The following is a 6,754-nucleotide window of genomic DNA, read 5'->3' as shown; positions in this document are numbered from 1 at the left end:
ATATGCTCTGTAGCTATCTTCCCTGCTGTTTATCTTCATGCTAGCTGATTTACTTGACTTGGTCTTCAATCTGATATTATTTAACCCTTATACACTTTGATTGTTCTTTACTGTGTTCTTTTACCTTCACTGTATATTTTAGGTTTTTTTACTGTCTATTTCAACAATAAATCATTTAATTTCATGTTTCCTCTGCTTGTCTTTTAACTGTATGTTTTATTTTCCATCTCTGTTTGAATAGATTTGATAACAATCTCGGAGTAAACAGGTCTTATGACTAGTATTAAGACTATTTATCCAAGGTTGCAGTCTTCTGATCGCTTGTAAAATAAAACAAACTATTAGGAAAACGTTGGGTTGACAGGGAGGGTCATTAATGGATTTATCGAGCTTTATAGGTCTATGGAGTGAGTCCAAAGTGATTTTGGGAGGTAAACCATGCTTGAATTGGTTAGCAGAGGCTTCAGGTGGAGCAGAAGGGTTTCATAAGTTTACACAGTAGAATGGGCGAAGGGCGAGAAAACCTGGGTTCTTGGGGTTTGAACTTTAACGGGCAAACTTTTAAAATATGGCGTGAACTGAACAGTAGACGATTTGTCGCATAGTGGGCGGGCGGTAAGCGGTTTGTTTCACACAACTTTTGGGCGCTTGGCGGTATTGGGGGGAGGTGGCCTGATGCCATTCATCGAGCGCCACGTAGCATTGGGGCCCAACAGGAAACCACCCATATCGGGCGGGTAAAGGTTGGTCTTCGAAGGCCTTGCGAAATCAATAGGATCATTAGATTTGACAGGGGAAGATCAGGCGGTGGTCGGTTCATGAAGATGTACGAACGATAGTGGGGGGGGGCTCGATGAGGGTTTAAAAATGGCGGGTTTTAATTAATCACGGATTATGGTGGATTGAGGGCATCCAGGATGATTTCATTGGCGGATGGTTTGACTTGTAATTAACCACGGATTGATTACTTATGTTGGGTTTTATTCATAAAGTTTATATTTCAAACTTTCAGGGTGGGGTATTAATATAAGGGTTTTATTGATATATATACGGGAAGGGTTTATATTTCTTTTTGGGATTTAATACATATATAAATGTTAGAAATCAATATGAAGATGGGGGAGAATGGGTTTTAGCGCTAAGTGTAATGTATCTAATTCATTTGCTTTTCATAAACACATTGTAACTTAGGATAAAAAGGTAATTTTTGAGGGTTTTTTAGGAAAAAGGGTTTACATGGGAGTAATTGCTTTATCTTAGGAAAATAGAGTTTAAACCTTAGGAAAAGGGGTTTTATGAGGGGAATGAGGGGGAGTGAAGAGGGGTAAATGTTTATGAGGGGATTTTTTGTACTTAAGGTCTATAAGTCATTAGGCCGAGGGTCCAGTCCTTCTAGAAGTCAGAGAAATGCTCAGAGCCCCTTTTTCTTAAGATTTCAGGTACTTAAGACTTTTCTTGAAAATTAGTTAAGTGAAAAGTGTAATGAGTGAGGGAGGTTAATCAATTTGAATTTGTGGATTTGATACATGCCCAATTATTATCCATACTTGGAACTTTGATGATGAAGGTGATCAACATGCTTTTATCTAACAATCATCACAATTCTGCAACCATTATTCTACTTACCTATCTACTCATCCTACCATTTTTACTTCTCTTTATTAGGGTGCACTTAAGCTGGAAAGCCCTTATAAAAACCTTTTTATTTGTTTTTACAATGGTATTCTAACTAAGTCTAACCTTATTACATCCAAGGGCTCAGATTAAACAGTTGAGCTCCTTTTATTCACTCTACCTAATCTAATTATCTGCCAAGGTTAAACAGTTTGGTTAGATTTTAATTCTCTTTCTATCAACATGAAATTTAAAACATGAAATAACCAAGATTAAATTGTTTGATTACCATGGATTGTGGCATGAATAACAAGTTGCACACAATCATTATTATATAGAAAAGTAAATAGTAGTGGCATTTGGACTTGCACACTTTCATGGTCTTTTTGTTTTTGGGGTTCGTATTTTCATTGACCTTTTTTATTCTTTTTGCCCTTTGATTTTACTTTTAGGGCATACCCTCTTTACATTTTTTAATTTTTATAATATGGAAAACATTTGCAGAAAGAAAAGGTATGTACATATTACAGGTTTAATCTCAGTCATTCAAAAATTATGACTCCTATTGGTATAGGAACCTAACACAATGTAAAGCATGCTCTTCATGCTAGAGTCAAAAGAAAAATTTGGTTTTTTGAGTCATGTCCTTATGGAATTTTAAAAGAACAAATTTGAATTTCTGAAACTAAAATTTTGACTCTAAAATTAGTCAAGTCAGCCCTCCTCCAAGTCAATTCGGCCTAGGTAGTGGAGACACCCATTTGACCCAGTTGATCACAATATAAACACATTCAACCTTCTCCTCTAAGGCAACAATTAAATCTCTCTCAAGCAAGAATATTCTAGGCATTCAAGCGAAGGAAAAGAAGGAAAAGGAGGATGGAAAAAAAGATTAATTTCATCCCTTTCACTCTTTGTCTAGATCGAACATGTGAAGTATATCTCTCTCTCCAACTCGTAGAAGTTTATAGACAATTTGCAGTTGCAGGGCCGAATTTTTCTGGGAAATTGCAGGACCAAATTTTTTTGGGCAATTGTAGGACCAAAATTATGGGTTTCTAGGCAGTTACTAGGAGGCTGAATTTCAGCCTAGGGCATAACAAGAAGGCTGAATTATTGGGGTAGATTAGAGGCTTGACTTGGAGGTTGTTGACCAGGTTTGGCCATAGATTTGTTGAAGTCAAGTTTGACCTAGTTGTTGACTAGACGTTCTAGGTGTGTTTCTTGTTGAAAAGAAGAATTTCTCTATTCAAAAGTTTGTTGGGTTTTTCTCCCTAGTGGGTTTTCCTAGGGTAAATCTTGTGTTCTCTTTGTACATTATGATCTCTACTTCCTATTGTTTTTATATGGTTGAATTTATGAAGTATATTCTTAATGATATGCTAGAAAAATTAAAAGAAGATCAACATCATTAGAAGTAATTATCAATTTTCAGAAATATCGTGCTTGTATCTATTGCACTAGAAAAATCAACAAAAGGTAATCATTGGTTTTCAATGTTATGAAATTTAGCTTTAGATGTTATGGAAGATTACAATCTTCCACATTCAGGTCCTATCAAAAATCACTACCAAATTGACTTTGTTTAATTGGTCTTGAAGAAAAGCACGATGAGAATAGAGAATAAATCATGAAGCTAACTCAAAGGAATAATGAATCACTTAAGAAATTTTTATCCTTGTCAGTTGAATATAATTAAGTTATTGCACACTTCTTTTCCAAATATATGGAAAATAAGTCAAAAATCAAAATAATAATCTATCAATGTCAAATTTCTTTAGGCAATATGAATCCTCCACATATATCTCTTATAACCAAGATTTCCAATCAATAGGAGAGCTATCTTAAAGGAAAGAACGGTGAAAAGAAATGACTTCCTCTTCTTGAGGAGCGATCTATGGATAAGGATTATTTTCTAGGAAATAAAGATAGATGCAAATCACTGGAAGATCTGAAGAGTAATCATCTACATAAAGAGATTAAACAAAGGAAATGGATTTTTGACTCTTTGGCTAAAGAGACTATAATTTTTTGTCAATTGTTGAATTATCTTTCTTAGGAATGCATTTTCTTGAAAGGCTTTTTGCTTTATAATTTATTTTTTGGTATTGACTTTGTATTTTAACTTAAACAATATATTTTAATGGCATTTCAATTGAACTATGAAGTGATATGTTTTTGAGGCATAAAACTATAACTTTTGTAGTTATGTGAAGTATGTATCTATTTATATTTTACTTTTTCATGTATAATTTCTTAGCCTAAAATTATATGTTTCAATATATGTAATTATTAAATACAAGTAAACATATTGTATTTTTTAGATAACTATTTACGTGAAAAAAAAACAATATCTATTTATGTGCTTTATATCTTTTTGTTTGTTTGTCAAGTTGTCTAAGTTTTCCAGAGATTACATTAAGATTGATTCGTGGCTTGAGAAACCGCAACCCAATGGCATCTAAGTTGTCAAAATCACTCGGGGATCGCACTTGGCTTGGGCCACACCAACCCTTAACATGGCCACAGAGTTTTGAATCAGTGACCTTCACATCACTGAGTGACTTAACAATACACCCCATCACAGTCTATTCTACACCTTGTGGGATATGTGCTTTATATGCTATTTAATAAATGAATTCTTTCTTTATTTGACAACAAATAATATATCTTGTTTTTGATATTATTTAGTTGATCCTAATCATGGTAGTTAATTATATATATTAGCAATTAGATTACATTTATTCATTTTAGAATAGATTATAGCTTATATTAGTTTGTTTTCATTCCTTTGGATTGACATCAATTCATTCCAAACTTTTTAGTCACAACCAAGCCCACAAACTATAGAATATTGCCATAGAAAATAAGTATATTCCTAATTGGGTTAATTGCGTGATATTCCTTATTACTATTGGCAAGATTTTTTCTAGGAATCAACACCACTATAAATTTGTATTTAAAAGAACCATTAGAGTACAATGGATATTGAACATCATGATAATCCTAATTCAATTCAATCACCCACAATTAATTCACCATTTTTTTTAAAATCTACATCATCCTCTTCTTGACCCAGTGCAAAAATTGCAATAGATACAACCAAACAAAAAATCACCAATTGGACATGGAAGAATTAATAAATCACGAAATTTTCATCAAAGACACTAAGATGGAAGAAAACATGTTCACAATGTTTTAGAAGAACATGTCGTTTGACATGAGATGTTAACATTTCTCTATGTACATCATTAGAATATAATTCACTAACTATATAAGGTATAATAGATCTAATTTTATAAAAATTATGAAACCATTTACATTTAAAATATACACATCTAAAGAACTTTTAGTCCAACTCAATTATCTCCTAAATGATGACAACAAAATCAATTATACTTCTATTGGGCTTGTATCTCTTGAACTTGCATGACTTGTTTTAACAAATGAAACAAGCATTCCATAATAACGTGTTTATTTGCCATGATTGACACTGTCCACTTTAAGATGATGATCATATGCTTACATCACAAGGTATGTTTGTGCCTTCATGCATAGATAAATATGCAAATTAAAAACTAATAATAATTCTTAAACTTGTCTTGATACATGGACAATTTGATTCAAAAATATGTATTTAATATCAAAATCCATTACACATAGTCATGTGACATGCAATTTCTATGTTGAATGCATCTAATTCATTTTCTTTGTTATTTAGACCTAATTTATAAATTTGCTTCTTCACCCATTTGTTTGTGCACTACACAGGCCATTGATCATGTAATTATTTAGGGAGTTTGACATGAGGGTTTGGGCTTCTAAATGATTTTATGTCTTTCATTGTTTTTTTATAGATCTCTCATAACACATAGTGACCCATTTCCAGGTAGCCTCCACATTAATAATATGTTCTTTCTATCTCATTTATCTTCGTTTAAAATGTCAATAAACACCCAATATTATTCAATTTTAACAAGGAAATAAATATTCATTATCAACTGGGAGTAGCTCAAGTGGGCGTGAGGAAAAATTGTTGCCCGTCCCACTTTGGTTCAAATCCCACTTTATGACATGTTTTCTCTTGGTGAGCCAATTATTGAGGAGCCATATATGATATATCCATGGGTTTTACTGGCCTAGTCTTATAACCTAAAGAATCTAACATTTATATTAGGTAGCATCCTTGGAATGAGGGAAAGTGCTTGGGAGGTTTCCCTTATAATATGTTATTTTGAAAATAATAGTTATAGACTCATATATATGCCAAATAAGTATATTAGCTCTCATAACCTATCTTTCTCCATTTGTTTTGAGTTTCTCTCCTTTCATTCACTCTTAATTACGATCACTAATCCACATGATTAGAGCATATACATGTATTTGTTTTAGAAACTCAAACATAAAAGAGAAAGAATCAATAACAATGTACCATTTTCTCATGCACCCTTTAGGACATTTTCATTCCCTTAAAGTCCCTCACGTGTTCTCATCTACTTCTATAGAAAGAACATCCATATTTAACTGACCAAATTAGCTAATAGGATGTATTTGACCAAATGTACTAAAATATTAACCAAAGTTTCCATACAAATAGTAGTAAACCCTTTCTAAAAATTTCAAATAATTAGCCCTCGAGGTGTATATTAACTGGTGATAGAGTGCAATATTAAGGCACTCCTTATGATGCCACTAGTTCAAGCCTCGACTAGCATCATTTGCTCTGTGTGGGTTCGCCTAGGTACACTTAGAGGTTATAGTGGTACTGATCAAAATCAATGTTGTGTCATGCAAGTATGAACCCACCCCAGTTGGCAATTATGTTAGATACCAAAAATAATAATAAATAAATAAATAGAATAAGATAAAAATAAAAAACAAATAATTTATACTATATCATTGTGCTATCTAAGGATGCTTATGACATGTATATCTTTGGATGTGATATGCCAAAAGTCATTGAGACAACATCAATTACTATAGATATTTATAATCATTTGATGCCATGACAAAAACCTTACGTGAGACTAGTGCATCCACGTATACTTATCGACAGAGATATGTTGAACACATGCATCCTCAAATCAATTAGATGGTAATTATATTACGATGGTTGGGGTCATATTAAGTATTTTATACT

The sequence above is a fragment of the Pinus tabuliformis genome, chromosome 8 (genome assembly GCF_031772625.1).
Source record: "Pinus tabuliformis cultivar Carrire ecotype Pingquan chromosome 8, CPIR1, whole genome shotgun sequence".
Taxonomy (NCBI): Eukaryota; Viridiplantae; Streptophyta; class Pinopsida; order Pinales; family Pinaceae; genus Pinus; species Pinus tabuliformis.
Note: the sequence above shows the minus strand (reverse complement) of the source record.